The sequence below is a fragment of the Sipha flava genome, unplaced genomic scaffold, assembly GCF_003268045.1.
Source record: "Sipha flava isolate LNK unplaced genomic scaffold, YSA_version1 324_pilon_pilon, whole genome shotgun sequence".
In the NCBI taxonomy this organism is placed as follows: domain Eukaryota; kingdom Metazoa; phylum Arthropoda; class Insecta; order Hemiptera; family Aphididae; genus Sipha; species Sipha flava.
In genome coordinates this window covers 204,892-228,718 of record NW_020273009.1, presented here as the reverse complement: position 1 = coordinate 228,718, position 23,827 = coordinate 204,892, and the positions used below count along the sequence as shown (strand labels likewise).

The 23,827-nt window shown below is 34.6% G+C and overlaps 1 long non-coding RNA gene and 1 other non-coding gene across 2 annotated transcripts; one reads left to right on the top strand and one right to left on the bottom strand.

Moving 5' to 3' along the window:
- The first annotated feature begins 1,720 nt into the window (after positions 1–1,720).
- LOC112686812 lies at positions 1,721–1,840 on the top strand. The gene has a single exon (XR_003148921.1). It is a non-coding gene; the product is annotated as a U5 spliceosomal RNA (small nuclear RNA).
- Positions 1,841–3,713: 1,873 nt separating this feature from the next.
- On the bottom strand, positions 3,714–22,737 carry LOC112686783. The gene is made up of 4 exons (XR_003148917.1): positions 22,467–22,737; positions 6,921–7,103; positions 4,391–4,500; positions 3,714–4,329 (listed from the first exon to the last, which is right to left on the bottom strand). It is a non-coding gene; the product is annotated as an uncharacterized LOC112686783 (long non-coding RNA).
- Positions 22,738–23,827: the final 1,090 nt, after the last annotated feature.

The window sequence follows — 23,827 nt, the reverse complement described above, 5'->3', positions numbered from 1 at the left end:
AATTTAAGAAATCATTGAAAATAATACCTAATAAATATAATATTTTTAAATTAAAAATACATAAGTGAACATTTTGAAGTTTCGCCCCGGGCGCAATGTTTGGTTGCTGTGGCAATGGGTGGTAGATATAAACGGATTACATTTTTAAACAGCATGTGCTGCACCAGAAGCGGAGACGGCTTCGAAATATCTTCTACTCGGGGCACCGTATTGGTAAAAAAAAAAAAAAAATTTGCGTGAAAATTCACAAACTTTAACACTGAAGCTTTTAGACGAATTTCGGTATAAAATTTAATTCATGAACAGTAATTTCGTTCGTGAGTTGACGAACAGACGGTAGATATGAGTACAGACACAATAATTACATAAACTTTTTTCCACGGTGTGATGACGGAAGTTTTTTTAATGTATTTCGCGACTTTTGGATGGTATTATTACATCCTATTTCAGAACCGTCAACGACGTCGACTGGAAAACATCAAACCACCTATATATTTGAGCCATCGCATTAGTGTTGAATATCATTCGTACTCGACGGAAACGCCATAGGTCACAGTATTTGGATTTCGGTGTTGCGTTTGACATGCGAACGTATCCCTGGGCCAAGATTAGTTTATGTATTCGAGTTCTGAACTCTGTTTTAGTTGGGCAATACACGCTGTATACAAGCGCTGTGAACAACACGAGGACATTGGACATATTTATACAGTACATACGAGTGTGGCTACGTGAGATCTATTTGATCGCGACAAGTGCAACTGAAAGAGTTGCTTCGGGTCAAAAATTTCTCGCTTTGTTCACGGTGATATTTGTGCAGTACATGAACTCGAACGTACATACGTCGTGTGTAGTTATGCGTACGATATAGTCCATGTCGCATTTGAAAATATAAAAACACAATTTTTATAAATTATTATTTATAATTATTACAGTTCTAAGACTCAAATGGGTCTGTTGAAGCGTTTTCATCTTTGTCAGGAGTGCTTTTTCTTATTCTGAATACACTTTTTTGGATAGTAAATGCACAACAAGTATTCCACGTGATAAGTACGTGATGCGGTACAGGGAATCTGACGCAAAAAGTTTCTTTAAACGGGTCATTTTTTGGTTTTAAAATTAGTTCTCGTGATCGATCATACGAATATAATACTTAGAAATAACGTCCACTATTTGAATATATTTTGATGAAACGAGAAGTTTTATGATTCACGACTTCAAATTTTCTGGAACATTACTCCATTTAATCCATTTTTAAAAATCAGAAGATTCGATAAGACAATTAGTTTTATTAATTAAGTTTTTAAACTTTAAAATACCATATATGTTTTTGATTTTTGTAGAAGACTTTATATTTTATAATCAAAATTTACTTCATTGGATGACAGTGAATATAATCTCAAAAGATAAAAGGTCTAAAAAGTCGCAGAATGAGATTTAACATCATTTCAATATTATTTTTGTCAGTAACTTATGAAAATGGTTCGGGACTTACTTCACACAAAGTGTAGGAAATATGCATACACATATGCACTTAAAATAACTGAAATATGTGCAAAAATATACAACTGAATTTCTTTACAATAGCAATAACATATTTTTTTTATTTAGTTATTTTTTGAAAACAATAATTCTATAAGTCTAAAACCATAATATTACCCCCTATAATCTAATTCATTTTTTTCGTTTTTTCTCAATTAAAATGAAAAAAAAGGTTTAGTATAAACTCCGGTTTCCTTTCATTGTGAATAAATCATTCGCCTTTTACTAAAGATTTCCGTGGATGGGAGCAATTCAAGGAGTCCGATTTTTAAGTTTTAATAGGTAATATAAAACTTTTTTAAAAAAATGTTAACCTTAAGAATAAATTGTCTACGTAAAACATAAAAATTAGTAAATATGTTGAAAATAACAATTAAATAGCAAAAACCATGCATTTACCCCTAAAAAAACTGCAAAATATGCATAAATATGCGATTCAGTTGTTCGCATTTCATTCCGTTCAGTCTCGAAACAAATCGATATCTTATCCAGATCATTTTACAGTCATTATTAATGAATATGCAAACACAACGTAAGTCCTGCTCATGAATAATGAAAACAAAAACTAATTGAAACATTAAAATACTAGCAATCCATAAAGTGTATCTATCGACTATTCTTTGGTTCATCGTGCACAGTTTTCGGATTCGATAGATGCCTCGTTTCTCAGCGAACGAAAATCCGCTACGTGGTCGGTTGGTGGGTGGGGGAAGCGAAGCGGTCGTACCGCGCCCAGGTGTTTTGCCCTCGCAGCGCCTTCAACTGCTCGTCTACCACCGTTACGACAGTCGCGCACGGCGCAAGTGTTCCCGAAAAATAATAAGGGGCAGTACGAAAACGTTCGGTCGAGATGTGAAGTTTCCTAATTCCGCGTTTCGTTTGAAATAAAAAATAAATAACAGAACAGTCAACCGCCTTAGGGCCTCATGTTACGGCGACGCATAGTTACGCGCGCGGCCCACCGCGGACGTTTGTCGGTAACGCACCTGGCGCGGTCGAACCGATGCCAATACCGAATTTTTATTGTTTCCCCCGATACCGGCAGATCGTAAATAATAAAATAACGAGGCACGACAACGGGGTTTGTTTGAAACAATATACAAACGCGACGCGCCGTCCGACTTGGGCTACGGCCACATTTAGTTTTAGTTTCCGTCGTTTCCAATCCGATCCGACTCGATCCGACGATCCGACTAATCGGAAGAAAAACAAAACCACCGTGTATGTTATAGGCAGCGGCTACGTTTGTCCGTTTCGTCCGTTTCCGACGCATTGACTAGTCGGACACGTCGGTTCCAAAACAAATTTATTTGTTTTTCGATTGTCGGATCGGAAACGGGTCCAATGTACCCGTCCGACTTACTGATCTACATGTGCGCGGCATCAGTGGCGTATACATAAATTTATTGGGGGATGAGATCATTTGCAAAAAAATCATTTTTTTTTTTTTTACGTTTTTATCGCCCTCGCACTAAGAACATTATTTTATAACATTTAAAAAAGCCTAGGGGGGTTCCAACCCCCACATGCCCTCACTGTACACTTCGCGGCACCGTTTTACGGGACGCGCGAGATATTGACTTTTTTCTTTTATTTTTTTTTACCATCGCTGCAAGCACGTTCGGAACAGTGCAGTGCAATCGCAACATTAGGTCGACGAGTTGCGAACGAACGCGCACGTAACGATTAGGGTTTTAAATTTGAATTTTGAATTTCGAAATCGAAAACTTCACTCTTCTTGAAATATTTCACAATTGAAAAATATTTTTTCTTCTTCTAAACGTGTTCGTCTATTAATGATTAGGTAAATAATGCATTGATTACACACGGAAAATATTTCCTATGTTAATTTTTCAAACATTTATTTTTTATATTTGTTTCTCGTTATCATTATATCAAATTCTCCTAGTGCATATTTAAAATCGGTCTAAAATAAATATCAAAATCTAATACATCCAATAATAAATTACGGCTATTCTTAACAATTTCAATAAACAAAACGAAGAGTCGTTTAATGTTTTATATTGCTGCGTTCGTTATAAATACGACTAGAAATAATAAAAATAACATGCTGAACTAGAAATCTAAAGAGTACCTACTCTGTTTATTATATCATAGATTTGTAAAATATCTTCTAAATTATGTGTAAATATATTACATACAATAAACCAGCTTATAAAAATGTTCACATACAAATTAATGATACTATAAAGTTTTAGATACAATATATTTATTTTTATTTTTCGTTGAAATTAAATATTTCAAGAAAATAAATTTCATGAAATTTTAAAATCTCAGTAACGATTTTGTCCCACAGCGAGGGGGGGTGGATATCGGTGTACGTCGACTACATTTCGGTCGAGTTCCACATCGCAAAGGGTGGAGTTGGCCGTGTCGATAAAGTCTCGAAGTGAGTTTTTCATTATCCTTCGTTCCGGTTAGGCAATCCGAACGCGACAAACGGCCTTGCAGTTGTTAACCGGTGCGCACGGACCGAGTGACCATTATGTTCGGTCGGTGCCGTTTAGGAAACGATTTCGACGGACTTCCTTAAAACTTGTACGATGTTGAATTATTACCAATGCTTACATGTTACGTACATGTTGATTTTAAATTCAATTGAAAAACTAACGTTTTTCCGTCGGGAACAGCGATATTATAATATGGCCGACATATAAACGTCAACGTCTCTAAAACGTGTTCAAGATAATTCGCTCAATGTAAACGCAACAACGTTATATTTTCTTGCAATATAAAACGTATTGTTTTCAAACCGGAAACCAAAAATAACTGTAAATGTAAAATTAATAAAATAATTTACTGTCGTATAAAAATGTGAGGTTTAACCCACATATAGGATTATCATGAAGTATCAAATGTTGACTATTATAAGTTCAATTATTTTGTTGCGTAAACACAAATTAAATCCGATAATGTTATTGTTGACAGACTTGTACAGATCTGAAAAATAATAAAATTGAAAAAACGTTCACAAATTATGTATAAGTAGATATGTTAAAAATCAAAGTTTAATAATAATAATAATGATAAAAAATACGAATGTATGGTATGGATAAAAACAAAACGTTCTGCTTATAAACGTAAGCCTAATACAATTTGTGTTCATCTATAATAAAATATAAAACTTGACAATACCAACATATTAAACTTATCGACTTATGTATTTATTGTTCTTATGGTCATAAATTATAACTATTATAACTAACGCGCTGTAACATTCATGCATGACCCTATATCACAGGTTTCATTCAAATTTTCACGACAATTACTCATACCATCTATACATAATACCACATATTGTAGGTACAATGTACACACACACACACACACACACACACACATAAACGATAAAACTCTGTACGAAAACGAAAAGATTTTTCTTTTGTTAGTAAACAATCGGTGTTAAACATCCCTTTACCGACGACCAATCACATCACACTACGTTTGATTATATACATGCAAGTTACTATACAGAATTTCATTTTAACACGCCGTTGAATTGACGAGCACTTACGCATAATATAATGATATACTCTTGAGTAGGAAACTGATGATACCTGACGCTGATAAACCGATTGCAAGTGCAACAAGCTAAGCAGTATATTGCTTAATATGTGATGTAATACCGAAAAAAAATGTTCGAGCAAAGAACAGCCAACATTTCCTTATTTCCAACTTTACCTTCCTATTTTTTTTTTAACATAAATTAGTCACTAGGTGACAATGTTTATCCGAACCAATAAAACGCTGTTTACTAAATTGTGTTCAAACTTTCGATTGAAATAAAAAGCGGAATTAAGTGAGACCTTCCCGAAAAGTTTAACCGAACCAATCCGATCATTTATATTTATTTGAATAACGTCTGCACGTTTAAAAACATTCGGTAATAATGCTTGCGTTGACATTTTGAAAGAAGTACGTGCAATTAAAAACAACAGTTTTATCGTTGTAAAAATGTATGAAACTTAAAAAATCGTGTCTTCAACCACTGGGTGACCAGTCAAAATAACCCCGCAAAAATATCTCCAGTCAAAATATCTCTAATCGACAATAACTTTGATATTTTTAATCGATTTTTAACTAGAGATATTTTGACTGGAGATATTTTTCCGTAGATATTTAGACCTGGGATCCTTCACCGGTCAAGATTTTTCTACGTACGAAAACACAAAAGTCGACTGAACCGATTGCCTTTCAAAGGTTAATATACATTTTATGTACAATACATTCCTAAGTCATAGCAACTAATATCTAATCGCGAGTTATTACAGAATATGTAAAATAATGTGTAGACGCATAAGATGCCTGTAGTGTAGCGGACGTTTTTTTATACGTACGATCGAAGTGCATTGCGAATGCGTATTATCTATATAATAAACCGATTGCAATAATCACGAACAATGTGAATGCTATGAATTAGCTATGTATATAAGTCATTTTATACTTATTATACTTTTTGTAATTAACTGTGTATTAACTATCTCATTACATCAGAATCAGTCGCAGTGACCACATGTTAAAGTACTTCAAGTTAAGTAATTTTTGACGTTCTCGTTATATTTTTAGTAATAAAACATACAAAGGTAAAAACTACAAACGTCTAGATACGACAGATCCAAATGGCTGCAATATGCTCTTTGTCAGTTATCACAATTTATAAAAATTCGTTATCATTTAAATTGTTCTTTAAAGACCTCAATAAATGTATAGACCATGCTCTTACCTAATATTTTAAAAATTGTTTAATAATTAATTCTAATTACAGAACAGGCAATTTATAATATTATATTTTTATAATTTTTTTTAGTTTTAATAAAACTTTTATTCATTTTAGATTATGAAATTTGACAAAAAGACTTTATTCAAAACAAACAAATTAAATTAAAATATATTTTATACATATACATGTATTATGTAATTACAGTATTGAAAATACAAACAGAAAACACATTTAATAATACAATAATTGCCTTAATTTAAATACCATATTGACCAAACACTTAAGCAACAGTTAACTCCTTGAAACCATATAAACTGTTAGTACAATAAGAACAATAAGCTATAATTCACTGAATTAATATAAAACAATGAATAATTTATTTACATATTTAGATTGGAATTAGAACTGAACAAAAAAATTAAATCGTATAAAATGACTTCTGTTTATTTATCTATTTTCATTTTTGATGAACTTCTTTATATTATATTTATTTATTGCAATTTATGCTTTAATTACTATAGCTCTAATTAATAATTAGTTCTATAGGTATGTCTATTTATGTTTTTGAATTATAGTCATATATGACGCGGTTTTTTACGAAATATCTAAAATATTATAAAATTTATAAATATATACCCACTTAGCTCTTTATAGTATTCCACCATCACCGATAAGAGGTTATCCTCTGTAATGAGATGGGCCATCTAACCATGTTATATATATAATAATTGTATCCTACTGAAATTGTATTTTTCTTTTTTGATCATTTTGCAGCCATTCGGATTTGCTGTCTCTGGACGCGTGTACAGTATTGAGCTTCTTTCTGAAAAATTACATTTTTTAACTTTATTAAGTTGTATAATATGTGTTCCACACACGAAAAATGTAATACAAGACTAATCATAAATTATTATAACATGTATAACGCACATCGTGTTAAAAAAGTTGCCGCTCTGATAGTTAATATTTCCATTAATATTCTTAAATTCGAAATTTGGTAGGTAATTAATTATTTTCGAAAACAATTACAATGATGTAAAATAAAACAGTTTTCTATTAGTAATCAAATTTCACGTGAAAAAAATCTAATAATGTTCTTTGTACAGATATTCAATATATATTTAAATTACACAGATCTGAAATCATAATTCGTTTTTTTGAATACCAACAGGCTTCCATATTTTTACGAAATTCGAGCAACACAACAAAGGGCTTATGCAATTGGAATCATATTACCGAATTTTTAACTACCAATGTGTATTACATTCGTTAATAAATAATAATTCGTAATTATTTCGTTGGGTTTATTTTAGATCGATAAATTTTCTATTGAAAAATTAAAAAAAAAAAAAACCGTAATTAAATGCATTCAGGCACTATATTCACCGGAAACAACGCGTCCAAAGTATGAACTCTATAGAGTTAGAGGTTTTTTGTCGACGGTTTTCAATCGGACACATCTCTCTCATTCATTGAATGGAGAAGTATAGCGTATATTAGCCCACAATATCGAACCTATTTGTATTTATCTAATATGCTTCAACCGTTTAAATTAATGAAGACAATCGCGTCGACGTACGAACATGCTGCGACGCTGTTCTCTACGTCTACCGTTGATTCGTCGTATGTTTGCTTAACATATTACCAAGTCGTTAAAAACAAATCTTATACCGCACCAACATGTCTGATAATAATATATGTGACGATTGTGTTCGTAGTAACGCGCGTCCGACCGATACCGCGGTATCGTTGCACTTGCGACCGATTATTCGTTTTAATAACTGCTCATTATTGGTTTGAATACACAAATACGTCGGAACACGTCAAGTCCGGCAGTCATCAAAACCGCACACTTACCATTCATAACCATACATTTTACATCGTTCAATACCGTTCATATTTATTCTATTGTTAAAAAAGGAAATTTGAAAGGTCGGTAGTTCAAAACCGCACACATTTGGATAACAGTTCCCTCTGCACACTTTGAATGTACAGTTCACGTTGCCGGTTTTGTATGAGTCCCATACAAAATCTTTTTTTTTTATCCTGGGATCTACTTGTGGTGATGTTGCATAACAAATCGGGGGGAGGGAGGGGGAATTTTTGTTTTTAACTGTCCGAGCGAGCGCAGCGAGCAAGTGACCACGCTCGGTCTCGTGATGCACTCATGTTATTTTAAATAAATGTATACGTAATTAATATATACATAAATTTGTCCGGTATTGAACGGTTTAATTTGGCGAAAATATGTGGGATTAAGATATAAAAGCGTGCGGTTTTGAACGACGACCTGTTTTTTGAAAGTGTGCAGTTATGAACGACGCCCGTCAAGTCGAGTACACGTCGCGTATAATGTTAGGGTTCGAGATTTATTTTCAGCATTAAACGTATGAAAAAAACTTTTTATTGCTATTATTTTTATCGTATTATTACCACTACGGTCTTATATGTGGTATACTACGTTATACTATGTTTAACCGCAGTGTTCCGAATGCAACTCGAACTTTTCGCACGCAATTCATCGTACGCGACGGACAACTCGCATGCTTCGATCGACGAATGATTTCAATACTGTTCCGTTTGCGCGCGCCGCTTTTGTCGCGTAAAGAACGTTCAACAGCAATGACGAAACAATATGTATACGTTACGTGCTGATAATTGTACATCGTAATATGATAATCGTTCGTTGAAGTGGTCGGCCGAGAACAAAAAGGTTGGACATCACGTGTATAGTGTGCAGGGGTGTATTGGTACGTATACGTGGGTATAAAACATTATAAATATGTAGGTGCAAAGGGTTAATTATAATATTTCGAACGTTTCGAGGGATAAATAATTCTCGAGCGCAGCGAAAAAATTTATTTTAGTATCCATATTTTTTAATGCGTACACCTGCAAATATACCGAATATTTACCAATACACCATGGTGTACAATGTGCAACGTACTGTTCCGCCTCGAAAAGTATAAATAAAAACGGTGTAACATTGTAATCGAGTGGCAGCAAATAACTACGTTTTATGCACCTCGTGCCGTGGCAAAATCAATTTTAATTTATAACAATAATACGTCTGTGCGGACTGAGCGCGATAAGCAAACGCGTTACACGACATGTATTACATGACTTCTAAAAAGTCACCAGTATTGTTGAGCACGCAGTTTAACTATTATGACGGTATTACCATTGATTAATTAATGGTATTGAGTGTAACGTGTGTGGAAGGGACGGAGGTAACGCAAGTAAGTTTGTACAGTAAAAAACTTCGAGAGACTTATTTCTGTGGCGATCGTATGGAGTGACGATAGCGGCATGTAAATAATGACTCAATAAGCTTTGAGCGTGTAATCCACCGACTAACTTCGAATCGCCGTTATAATAATAACGTAAGCGTTGCAATATTTAAAGAAGACGCAGCAGCTATGGTTTCCTATTATGATGTGCAGTTATTGAGTACATAATACAGTTTAATTATCCTTTTTACTAAGTCTCTTTTTCTCTGCAGACTATTAAATACATATATATGCTGAGTTTTAAAACAGTTGGTAGTACATTTAAAAACTAAAGAAACAAAACAAAACGAATTTAAATATGTACGTGCACGCGATGCCCACTCCCTTTTTATAATAGATATTATTATATAGAATGGTATTTAAACGATGAAAAATTTTAAAAATGTGCACCACTGCAGTAATTACACTGATAACTTGACGTAATATTAAAACGTGAACCATACGTATTAAACATACACAGAATGGGCCATGATAAACGGACAGATTTGGATCAGCTAACCAGTGATAAAGAGATTAAGGGTGGCAAAGAGAGTGGGTCTGAAACCGACGGTATCGGTAGCTCAATGTAGTTGGCAACATGGTTTTCAAATCAGCAAACAGTTATGGTGACGTATGATCGTATAAATCACGATTATCATCAAGCGCTGTGTATCCGCGGAATAGAATCAGTTTTTGAATTTTCTTTTTTCCTCTTCCAAATCCATCTGTATCTTATGGCATACCCTGTACATTGAATAATATGTTAATACAGTGGGTCCAATGTTTGTTATCATTACAATATATTATATTATCCACCAACAGTCTTGCGCGAATACGTCAGTGGTCAGTAATTGTAAACACGATCGACCGGTCGACGGATTTCGCGTAAGTCTCAGTCACGGTCAAGCGAAAAAACTGACAACTTTAACCCGTTTAGAAACAGAACGGAAAAAAACTTCTTCGTCCGTGAATCAGCGTTGTCACGAAAGCAAAATTATTTGTGTACGTAACGGAAAGTTGTTGCGGTAGGTAAAGCAATTCATAGAGTTTGACCTACTGCAACGCGTAACTCGTAATACGATTACACCACTGCTCCGGTGCGATGTATACAACACACACACACACACACACACGCGCGCGCGCGCGCGCGAGCACACACTCGCATACAGACACACATTTATATTTATATACCGCGGCTAATGCGCGCGTGCAGTCAAAACGGTTCGATTTTTCGAAAGACGGATAGGATTTTTTAAAATATACACTCGTTTTAATCGTTGCGACGCACGACCGACGTAGAACGAAGACGGTTTTAAAACGAAAGGGTTAACGCGATGCTGTCGCGGAACTCTACACGTGCGCGGTATATGTGTATATGCACACATATTATATTATTAATACTGCAGTGGTAATGATCCTTGAAGACCTTGAGACGTGTTCCGACGCACTGTACTTCGTGAGCGCATGAGAATATAATATTAATAATGGGATCGACGCGTTGGCTACCGCTCATCGACCCTAAGGATTCCTAGTAACACTGCAGTAATAACGATGAAAAAATTATTTTCATGTTTGTGCACGCACGCACACACGCACACACACGCATGCACGCACGCACACCAAACTAACATATAGTATATACGTCGTCTGCGCACGTAAAAAACGAATCTATATACGCGAAGGTCATCGCGGTTTGCAGCTGCTGGTGTTGCTGCTCCGGAAGAGGAGGGCCGACATTTAAATATATATATATATAGGGTGTCTCAAAAACGACGCAGGATCTGCTACAAGTTACACTGTTACGATTCAAGAGAAACAATCACTCTGCTGCGTGAGAAGTTCCTGGACAAACTAATCTCGTTGCGTGGAGACCAAAACTACCCATTTCGATTTTGCAACTTGATGCCGGGTGTAATTTTTCTTATGGGGACACACTAAGTCACGAGTTTACCAGAACAAATTTCGAAACGTATCGGAACCTAAACAAGAAATTCCTCGCGTCCTCAACGAACTTGATGGGACAATGTGTGATCGAGTCATGATACATTTTATGAAAATAATAATCGCCTGTAGGTCATCTATATAGTAGGCACGGTCATATGCCCGATATTATTTTTCACTGTTAAACTTTAATCTCTCCTGAAGAGAATGATATATTTGTTACGTTTTTTTTAAAAAAAAATAAATTTAATTTATAGCTGAAGTATATCCTGCGTTGTTTTTGAAACACCCTATATATACATATAAGATATATGTGATTCGTGTGCGTATACGTACCGTGTATAACATAATATTCGAGAGAACTCTCGTTTTTCCTCTCTTCCTGCTCCTTTTCTAACACGACCACTCGTGCAATTCCATATGGTTTTTAATATTCATGGCTCCCCTATACAACACACACGCACACACACACACACACACACACACACACACCTCACCGGTAGTCCTTCATGAAGTATTTAGGTTAGCAATGAACGTAGACGCGCCACCACGCGGTGGTACATATAAACCGAATTCGCTCAGACTTATTTTTCCCTCTCTTTCTCTCTGCCAAACTATCTTCCTCTGTTATATACCTTACACGCATAGGTACGTGTTTATTATGTGAATTCGCAAACCAACTGACCGTGTGCGCTCAGGTTGTTTTTTGTTCCCCAGCACATTGTGTTCGAACTGAATATCCACCGAGTCGGCTACCCCACGTGTCCTTGAAATGAAAGCCATTTAAAAACCGAGTACAATAAAACACAATAGCATGGACGCGATGTTTTTAAAAAAAAAAGTGAAACGAATATAAAACGCGATTTCTTAACTCTTGTTTTTATGTTTTCGGAGTAATAAATTTCGCTTTTGTAATAAAATTTGTGCGTTGTGTACGATTATTTCATGTAGTGTAACTTAAAAATTTCAAAGAGTTTTGAATTTTCTTTTTTCCCTACAGTCTTATAATATAATAAAACACTAAGTGATGTGATGTGATTATTCGGTATTCGTTAACGATAGCGAATCTCCGCCGATAGAATCTTTGTGTTTTAGTTGACTAGACATCCCCTGTAAAATGTACTCTAATCAGTATTGATAGTTATGTTATGTGATTTGAAAGGATCATCGATATCATAAAATATATAACTATCAAATGAGCTATAAAATGATGTTCATTACTTAAAATATAAAATATAGTAATTAAATGCACACGACTGGTTATTTGCCCATAGCGTTGAACAATGATGGTTCGAATGCCAGGTGGAGATGATAAAAAGGAATGCTCTTGATATTGTATTATCTTGATCATAAGTTACTCACGTTGAGATGATAATTCGTCAAATGATATTTTGCAAAAAATAATACAAAATTAAATCGACTGTTTTAAATTAAATATTTTTTCTTTTACATTTTTTATAACACATCCATGTAATAATATGGTGATAGTATTTTGAAATCTAAAATTGATTCGAAAACAGGTGATCTCGCGGAAAACATTCAGCTATACTAATCGATTCATACGCGTGAAAATGTCATATAAAAATATAGAACGTTTTTAATATTAATTTCTCAAATAGATCTTTTACATTATAATCATATTATGCTTTATTCATATTGTTATGTATAACGATATATTATCATTGTAACTTCTTTGCCTAGGTAGGTGAGTAAAATTACACAACAGTTATAGTCATAACTCTTCCAATATTTATACGTGTACCATTCAAATGCAATAATTTATTGCTAAACTGGCAATAATTTTTACTAGTACATTATCCGTACCAGAGGTCTCCAAACTTTTTGATCGAGGGCCATAAAAATATTAAATAGTAATTTCTATTTATTTCCTATTTATTTCTTCAGATTTAGCGTAAAGGTCAGATAAACGTAGTTGAAATTGGATTTAAGGTCAAAAATTATTTTTCGGGCAGATTCGGACAAAAAAATGTTGTTAATGTAGCTAATCTCTCTCAGCGTTGGGTTTAAGTGTAATCGTTCAACTTGTAAATTAAGGTACGGGCGATAATTGACACGTGCGTACAACAACGAATTTGGATATTACACAAATATTTTTAAAGTATTTACCATCCTTGAGAGAAGAAAGATGGTTACCGGTTAAGACTTGTTCGCGGGACATAGTCCGGAGGACCCTGTCCTAGACCATTTCTCTTATTCGATCAATAATCAATCTCATTAAATTGTAATGATCAAAACACCATATGAAAGTGTTCGTAAAAGGTAAAAGTTGTGATGGGTTGATGAAAAATGCAACAACACGATTATTTATCGAATGAACCGGCGGCACAGTGGGATCGAACGCAATGAAAGCCTCGAGAAATGTAATCGGAAATCTTGAAATCAAACGGGCATTATGTTTCTGAGGAGAAAAAAATAATCTCGTACTGAACTCCTATTGCACTCCTATCGCTTTGAGAGCGAAAATAATTAGCGTTCTTGTTGATTACTGTTCACTACCGGAATCGAGACGTTGGAAAGTAATAGTAATAATAATAAAAAGCTAAAGAAATTATGACGATGATGATGATGATGATGATGACAATGTTAGTAACCATGGTGAAAGAATACGATTAACCGTAGTGATATAATTACAAATGCTACTTGAAAACCATTATTTTTACCAAGTGTCGTCGTCGTTCTTTACTAACGGAACGGTAAAGTACGTTTACCGCCGTTTGATCGATATGAGAAAATAATCAAACAGTCGAGTACAACAACACGACGATCGTCCGCGCAACGCAACACCGAATTCGCAAACGGCGTCCGTCGTAAATAACCCAAAGCTAAACGATTCGCGCCGCGTACGCCCGTGTGTGTACGCGCTGAAATCCAATGGCGGCTAAACACGTTGACAGATATCAATGGGCTAAGGTGTTCGGCATTAAGTCTAAAACAGTTTTGGCCTCATCTGGTGTCCCCTGGAGGGTTCATCTATCTCCTATATATTTATATATATTTTTTCCGTTATTTATTGACAGTGTCCATAATGTTGTCTACCACTGCCGTTTTCTATGTTTTGCTGACGTCAATAAACTCGTTATGCGAACACGCTCAATCGAGGACTGTCTGAAGTTGCATGCTGACATCAATAGACTTTCTGATTTGGTGTATCACAGGATACAACTACCAATTGATTACCAACTGTAGAACTAGAATTGATGAAATAAGTATTTCGCGTGATTTGAATTCTATTACGGATCTTGACATTAAATTTAGTTATTATCTTGAACCCAAGTTGCATATAGATTTTGTGTGCTGCAAAGCATTTAAAGCAATCGGTTTTATCATGCGATTGACTGAAGATTTTAAGCAAGGAGTTTCACTTAAAGGATTGTTCTATTCTGTTGTCGGACCTATTATTGAATATGGTCGTGTAGTCCGGGATCCTTGTACTGCTGTTGGCTCAGTGCAGCTTGAGCGAATTAAGCGAAAGTCTTTGCGTTTTGTCAGCTCCATACTCAAAACGCATTGTCCTCTACATGATTATGCTCCAGTAGCTAACTTGCTTGGCCTTTCCTCCCTAGATGAGCGTAGGCACACTGCTGTAATTAAATGCATAAGTGGTCTATTGGGTGTCAATGTTGTATATTGTCTTTTTTACTTTTTAAGGTACCCCAACGGGCAACAAGAACCACCATTCCTTTCTTTATCCCTCATCATTTTTCCACAAATTATTTGATAAACGAACCTATTAGACACCTATTCAATTGTCCGAGCAATTGAAAATATAAATAAAATAAATTTACCATAGTGCACAGTAATCATTTAAAACTTTAAAACGTACTATAATTGGCTCATGTAATTTTTTTTTACTGAAATCTTATTTTATTTTATTTGTTGTGGACCTACGTTGTAATTATTGACATCCTATTGGCTCTGTCTAGAAGAAAAAAAAAATTAACCATGCACCGCCACTGCTGAAATTTCTTTCGAGGTCGTGACGCGTAGACGGGGAGAGTCGAAAGGGTACGCTCGCAGCGGTGTACAGAGCGCGAGTAGTGAACATGTTTAGAACGGGCAACGTAAATAAAGTGATCTCACGCACGTGTTCACCAGTAGCACGGTGTAGACAACGCACAGTGGTCTAAAAATGAAAATAGTTGACCAAAATTCTAATTTTTTCAAAACTAGTTAAAAATAATATAGTATAAATTAATTAAACAATATTTTCATTTTTAATTGATTTTTAGGGTGTTTATATTTTTGTGTGTTTTATAGGGAATAAAATATTTTTAATGGTAATCATAAAATGATATAATATTATTCCTTTTTAAATATTTGTTATTATAATATATTTAAAAATAGTTAATTTATGTAAATTATATTATTCTGAATATTCATTACTACTATCATTCGTGTAATTTTAGGAATTAAAGCCATATTTATAATTTTTTTTTTATTTTGTAAATAAAAATTTTTCACGATAAAATGATTGGTTCACCAAAATTCAACTACTTACTACAACAAATATGCGCAGCTAAATACTACACAATTTTTTTCTGTAGATTTAGTAGATCATACCAATATGTCTGTGAAGCTCGGTAAAAAATATTATTAATTTTATAGATTTTAAATACCTATGGATTTATCTTTGTAATATTTAGAAATGTATACATTTCCACTATTATTACGGGTCGATAATAATCATTATATAATAATTGGGTCATTAAATAATATCAGTAATTCATACATTATATATATATATATATATATCAAACGAAAACATTTGGGTTGACTTTTATTTTATTTGGTGGGGACAATTTAATAAAGAAATGATTACCGAACCGAAAATCGCAGTATTTGTTAAAATAATTTATTTACTTACTTAAATTACTACTACTTAAATGTATTATTTTTCCATGAATATAAATACATTATGCCATTATTGTTGTACAGTTGTATACCTTAAGTTCTATAGAAATGATATACAAAAGAAAGATTTTAATATTTTGAAATTCAAAAAAATCATTTTTGGCCAAATATTTTCGTTTTCGGACCACTGTGCGACGTGTTCAGCGGCTTTTCGCGGACGCCCACTCGTACGGGGATGGCTCGATGTTCACTCGACTCCGGCGCCAGCTGTTATCAGCAAAATATTATTATTATCGTTTTACTGGAAAATAATAGACCGTTTAAATAATGTGTAAATAACGCAGTAAGCAAATTTGATGACAAATAATGTAGCTCATGGTCGAATGATCGAAGGAGGCATTAAACGATACTGGAATCGAATATTATCGATGAATTAATTCGATATTAGTTTTTTTTTTACCGTGTAAATCAGTTGATCGCTACACCACCGCAAAACGATCTACGGAGCGCGGGTATAACGCTGTACGCAAACATCATTCGTATAATGTACGTGATTTTTATTTTTCTTCGCCGTATAACATAACTTAATACTATTATTATCGTGTACAACGTTATGGGTTTTATTTTTACGTATTATAATTTACACGAAGTTCTTATGGACACTGCAGCAGCGGGTGGGCGGTGTAGAAGAAAAATATTGTTATTATTCGATTTGATTTGGCCGCGCTCCAGCGTGCGTGCAGAATAATATTATAATAGTGACCTTGAACGGGTACACGTATTGTTATTCGAAAACAAGCCGAAAAGTTTTCGATCCAACAGAAAGGTGTGTGATTCGTACGTCATAAGTACCTGAGCGCGTACCGTTTTCGTACCGATGTGTAAAATTACCACTGGGAGCCCGATTAATTAAATTCGCGTAACAATGGAACGGTTTGAAATAGAATAAAAAAAAAAAAAATTATTAAAAAACTCAAGCGTACGAAAACAAACGTTATAGTTTATATACGTGTATGGCAACACCGTGCACACGGTTTTGGGTACGAAATTATGATTCTATACCGGGACGGAATACCGCGTAAGACTTATTATTTACGTAGACGAACCCAGCTGAACCGTGTGCATCAACCGAAAACTTCGAACGTTCGATGTGCAAATAAAGATAATATCTCGCGAACAAAAGCAAAATTAATAAAAATAATTTTAAAAAAATACTTACAATATTATTATTTTCGTCCTATTCGTGTTTCGCGGGAACTAACAAGGAGTGGAATGCGAGATGCCTGAGTGTATAAAGCATAATTTACAGTATTCAGCGTTTGTATGCATATGTAATAGAATGTGCGTGCTCGGACGGTCGAGGAGAATTATTCAGAATATTACTGCAAGTTTATAGGTTAGGTTATCTTTTATATTATTGTATATAGTATAGCGTATAAGACGTTCCTGACGGGAAAAAAAAATGATAATTTATTTTAATTATAGCAGTGTGATATATGTATTGATATGTTACTGTTGCAATTTTATACGATAACCGAGTAAAGCGCCGGGTGCAATCCCTTAATGGCAGTGACGTAGTTATAAGTATTATAATATTTTTATAACCTAAGGCGGTAGATTTGAAGAATTTATTTCGTTATTAATTATTAATAAAAATGGTTTAAACCTTGTAAATTACGTTTTAGTATTGAAATAAAATTTGTTTTGCTTACTTAGGTACCTAACTAATATATAATTTATAGTAGGTAATTAAATTATGATTCAATTTGTGCGGTTTATTATTTTAGTTGTTTTGAGAGACGATTTTCCACAGGGCTACACACGGCAAACATACCAGTAAATACTACTTAAAGGTACACAAAATTAAGTTCATTTCATGAGATAAAACGCAAGTCAGTTGTGTTAAAAAGCACAGATAACAGCATACGACCCGTGCACGGGTGTTGCTTCGATCACAATTTAAAGTTTATAACTTCAACGAATTATTTCAATGTTCGCCCATTCACTTGAAAGTTTTAGAAAGCGTACCTGTACGCCGTCGCATAATCTAGTATTTAACGCGAAATGAAATCGCTCTTTAAATGTAATATTTTTGAATAACATATCAGACGAAAGTTCCGACAACCGCGCGTGTACCTATAGGTACGTACGTCGTGGGTACGGGTACAATTAAACATAATTCTCGACGCGGCAATTTACTGTTCCGGATCCAATTTAAAACAAACATATTGCAAATGGTTTTCGCTTTTTCGTTTCTCCTGCGCGGTAAGACTACACTCCTCCGTAGGAGAACTACACGTCTCGGTGTGAAAAATAAAGCGAGGCGATCTCGTAGCCGACGAATTGAAAACCCTGGTCGACTAGACCACCAGTTAACCGGTCAACTCTATCTTCGGTTAGCTAATTCGTTTGCGGTGTGCGTAAAAAAAAACGTTGATTTCCACCGCGGTCGCAGCACACCGAACAACCGTAACAACGAAACGTAACGCAACGTCGTGACCAGACTTGGGTAGTTTTCCGAATACTGTATTCAGAATACTTTTTAAATACTTTTTTTGAAAGTATTCAATAAAGTATTATGAATACTTCTAACGAGTATTCTGAATACTGTATTTCGAATACCGTCAAATCATCTCTTTTTTAAATTATTTTATTACTTCTCCGTCGTATCATGTATAAACTAATACCAGGTATTTATAATTATTGTAAACCATAAACTATAACAGTTATGTAATGTAAAACACAATAAAATAACATATATTTAGTCTACAGTTTCAAATATTTCTGTTGAGTGGACATCTATTATTTTTATAGTATGAAAACTAGAAGTATTTTAAAATTATTCGGAATACAATTTCTATAAAGTATTTGAATACATATTCGGAATACTATTTCTCGTAAGTATTCGAGTATTTATTCTAAATACTTTTAAAAAGTATTTTACCCAAGTCTGGTCGTGACCGACATTCATAGTTACGTACTCGTACCAATGTGTAACACACGGGACCGTCGGATCCGTTTCAAGCGAAACGCGTTTACCCTTTCGTCGCCATTTCGGTTCTCGCATAATGCCGTTGTTGTTGTTGTTGTTGTTGTTGTTGTTGTTGTTGTTGATGGTACGACAAAACCACGCCATTCGGCTGCACGTAATGATTTTCTCATTTCGTTCCAATATCAAAACGTGTGTAACGCGCAGTAGACGGAACGCAGTACGCCCGGAACGTAATAAAACGGTCCGAGTTCGGTGCCGTAATCGTTTTATCCGGTACTCGAGAAACTCTTGTTGGACCACGAGCGCGTTCTCTTATTTTTTTTTTTTTTTTTTTTTTACACTAAAACATCGATCGGGATTTCGTAAAAATTCGGTTTCGAACGAACGGCGTAAGCAATGATGGCTACGAGAACAAATAACCGTTTTATTCGATTAATCAATCGGACGGGACCGACTGGACGGTGATTTCAGATTTCGGGCGTTCACACCGATACAATCGATTCCTGTTCGCAGTCACCGGAAACGTGCAGTAAAATTTTCTAACGTTCTCCGACGATCGTCCTCTGGATCGACCCGAGTTGCGTTTCGGGTGCGAGGGAGAGTTGCCGCGCGCTGGTGTGCAGCCAACGCGTCCCGAAATAGCACACGGTTTCCGGAAGGGCGACGTCCCTACAGAATGGCCGCAACGTAAACCTAACCACGCTTACGATCAGCTCGTGTACGTCGAAATCACCGCGTGTCGAAAACGTTCGAACGCCATCGAAACGAATGCGCGCGTTATAATAGCATTCGTTCACCGTACAGGTGCGGTTTTTGATCGATCCGCGTAACAATTTACGTGCTAACACGTTGCGGGTATCCGTTATTTCTATGAATGAGATAAAGTAGATCGCGGCCGTTTTGTACCGATCGTAGAAGAAATACATACACCATCACTGCGGTGCACACCTGATAAATGTACGACGAATGACTGTAATAGAAACTTAACCCCATCAGACGCGTATAATATGTAAAATGTTCAGATAAAATACCACGCTGAAGGACTTCTATACCTAGGTACGCCAGTAACGTGGCAAGATTTTAAGACACGATTGGTTGTATCTGTCCTTATCTGCTGAAAGCAAAAGAAAAATAAATATTATATAAAACTGTATCATATACAAACTTGCGATTCGAATGACATATTTTACAACCTGTATGACGAAACCGCATGTCTTGAGCAACGTACAAGTAACTACCTGTCGGTGAACGTTAAACTTTAATGGGTCCAAAATATATTTTACTTTTAAATTTGTCGAAAGGAACATTTGCACCAAAGTAGAAAAAGTTAACCGAATAAAAATATTATTATTTAACGATATTCTATTCGTGTGCTTGATTTTGTATTTTTGTTAAAAAATGTTATTATTATTGTTTTTTGAGTAAGCATTGGTGACACCCAAATTATTTTAAAATCTTCGTCAACCGAATAGAAACAGTGAAATCAAAATAAGTTCATCAGATTGACTCGGTTGGTAAATTTAAAAAAAAAAAACTATACATAGAGCATTTAATCAATTGTATTTCACTGTTGAACAGTAAATTAACTGACATTTATTTTTTTTAATAGCAGTATTCTAAAGGTGAAAAATGATTATTACTTATTTTTGAAACGATATAAAGTGCTAGATCTATTTCAATACCATTGGACTTCACTTTATACATAGGTGCATGTTGATGAAACATATCGTTTTCAACTAAGCAAGTAAAAAAATGGTCAAAAATGTGTACTCTTAACAGTAAATCTGCAAAGTATTCAAAAAAGTAAACGGGAAGTAAAAAAAATCGACAAAAATAATTTTTCCCAAAGGTACAACAAATGTATTTCTACGGAAAAATACCACTCCGTCGATGTTGAAACTATATATTCTTATGAAACATAAACATTCGCACGTTTTGTACTTCTATGGCGAGCAACAATAAAATCGCACTCGCCATTTTATTGTTAGGACCAACAGAAAAACAACTTAACTATTCGGACAGCCGTTAACAACCTAAAATGGACTTCGAGGACAGGATCTTATTACATCGTCAGACCACCGTAGTAAGGGTGGCCTTAATGAAGTTCAATTAGATTATGATCCCATGTGAATTGTTTGAACGGGTCATAACGTTTTATATAATATAACCTTGAGTTAAACGATAATTGGTTCCTCCGTTAAAAACTAGTAACTCATTTCGGTACGGAGTCGCCTGTCACATATTAAAGGCATAGTCCTGAATTCATTTTTTTTTATTTTTATTTTTTCTTAATTATATGTAATGAAATGCAATTACATTTTTCTTAATTGCGCTATAATTTTAGTTCACAGCGGATATCTACCATCAACAATCGAATAACACAATTTTTTTTATAAATCGTGTATACCTAACCTTCTTGATGTGGAATTATTAAAATTTAAAACCTCCTGACCAATTATGACCCTTCAATGAACAAAATTAGTCATATATAATTAGTCTTAATGAAAATATCGGCTTTCATTTTATTACGATATACGTTATTACAACTATTTTGTTTCTTATTATGCACTTTATACCGTACTATATTTCAATTAAATTGAACATATACTTTCGTTTCTTAGTTATCATTGCAACAGTAAAACCGTTTTCTGAATGTAAATCCGATGCTATTAAATGGTTTACATTAAACATAATATAATATTTTCTCAACGTTAGCAACGCGCAATTTTAGAAATTGAAAAAAAAATGATCTGATACTTAGAATGATTTAAAAGGTGTACACTCAGTACATGAAGTATACAAAAGTCCTTCCAGTTTCTGTGTGCGCCACAAAATAATTATGCATTTTTAAAATATAGGATTTCGAATAAAAAAAAATTATAATTACATGAATTATAAAAATAATTACGGAGTTCATTAAAATCGGAAAATCAGTATATTAGAACAATTGTATATACGTATTTAAATAAAACGAAATATTTAGTGACAATTCGTGAATCACATAGTTATAATACCTACAATTAATACCATTTTTGTGCAGTCGATTGATTATATTTATGGCAATAAATATTATTTAATCGTAGAACGTGAAGATATTAAAACTATAATTTACCAAATTGAAAATTGTGTGTCACAAAAATACTATGTCAAGTGTTAATGCGTGTTTTCATTAAACCAACGTCGTACCGCAGTGGATAGTGCTCAGTAGAACTTGACGTCGGGGTCCGGAGGGAAGTTACTGGCGTGTGTATTACTGAATATTAAACAGTCGGTTTAAAATAAAAAACAAAATTGTTTACCGGTACGAATTTTCGAAAACCGGTCCGAAAAATGTACAAGAGAAGACGAAAAAATTTGTTTTCTCAGAGTCCGTTGCCCGCGGACGATCGATGGTAACACTGCGTCACACGTCGAGAGATGAATGAACTCGGACGGAAGGAGACCCCCACTTCTCCGGAGAGTGGAAATGTGTAAGGATAATAACATATATATTTATGTTAAGTAATCTGGCATGTATACAGGACGGTTCAAAACGAGTGCGAATTCGAGTGTGCTTGTAACGTGCGTGTGCGCGATAATGTAATGATACATGTGCACCGTAACACTCTCGCCGGTAAACTCATGAATCAGGGATCAAGTGATAGATGCCGCTGACCCGAGCTCTTAGGCGGCATTAGGGGAGGCACGAGGGGACAGTAGCCCTTCCACAAAAAATATTGAAGATAAAAATTATCATTTTGCCCCCTCCTAAGTTCAATATTGTTTAAACTCTTTTTTAATTTTTATAAAATATTCGTGTTAAAATTACGTTTGTACAATTATATAAGAAAATTATTCCCCACGTTAAGTCAGATCAATATTATCAATATCGCCATAAATCATTATAAACTAATGTATATTGATTATACATACAATATAGTGTATTCAAACGATGTTTAAATCAATACTTTTAAAATGTAACATAACATAGTTGTTTAATTGATATACTTATCGTCTTATCGATTATCATACACGCAGCAAGTAAAAATGTAAAATATATATATATATAAGTTGAACGTGGAAAGCTTTTTAAATCGATCGGTAAATTGTGATTAATTCCTCCCCCCACACAGACAATAAGAGCCGATTTCCCAGGCTAATCGCAAACATCCGTATCAACGGGTCGGGACCGCTGCCGATGTTTTATTATTTCTTTCGGTACCCTTTAAGTATGTTACAGTTAAATATAATACTTTTCTCCGAGACGGAACGTGCTGCGCGCGTAAACGGTGTGACGTATTCCGATTGCCGTTGGTGTCTATACAGGCGTCGTGTTTACGTCGGAGTGTACACAATAACAACAACACGCGGTCCGAGTGAAAACAGAGACGACCGACGGTGCTGCGCCGACAGTAATGTTCGTGTTTCATCAATGGCGTGCGCAGGAATTTGGTATGGGGAGGGAGGATGTCACAAATAAAAATGTATTATTTT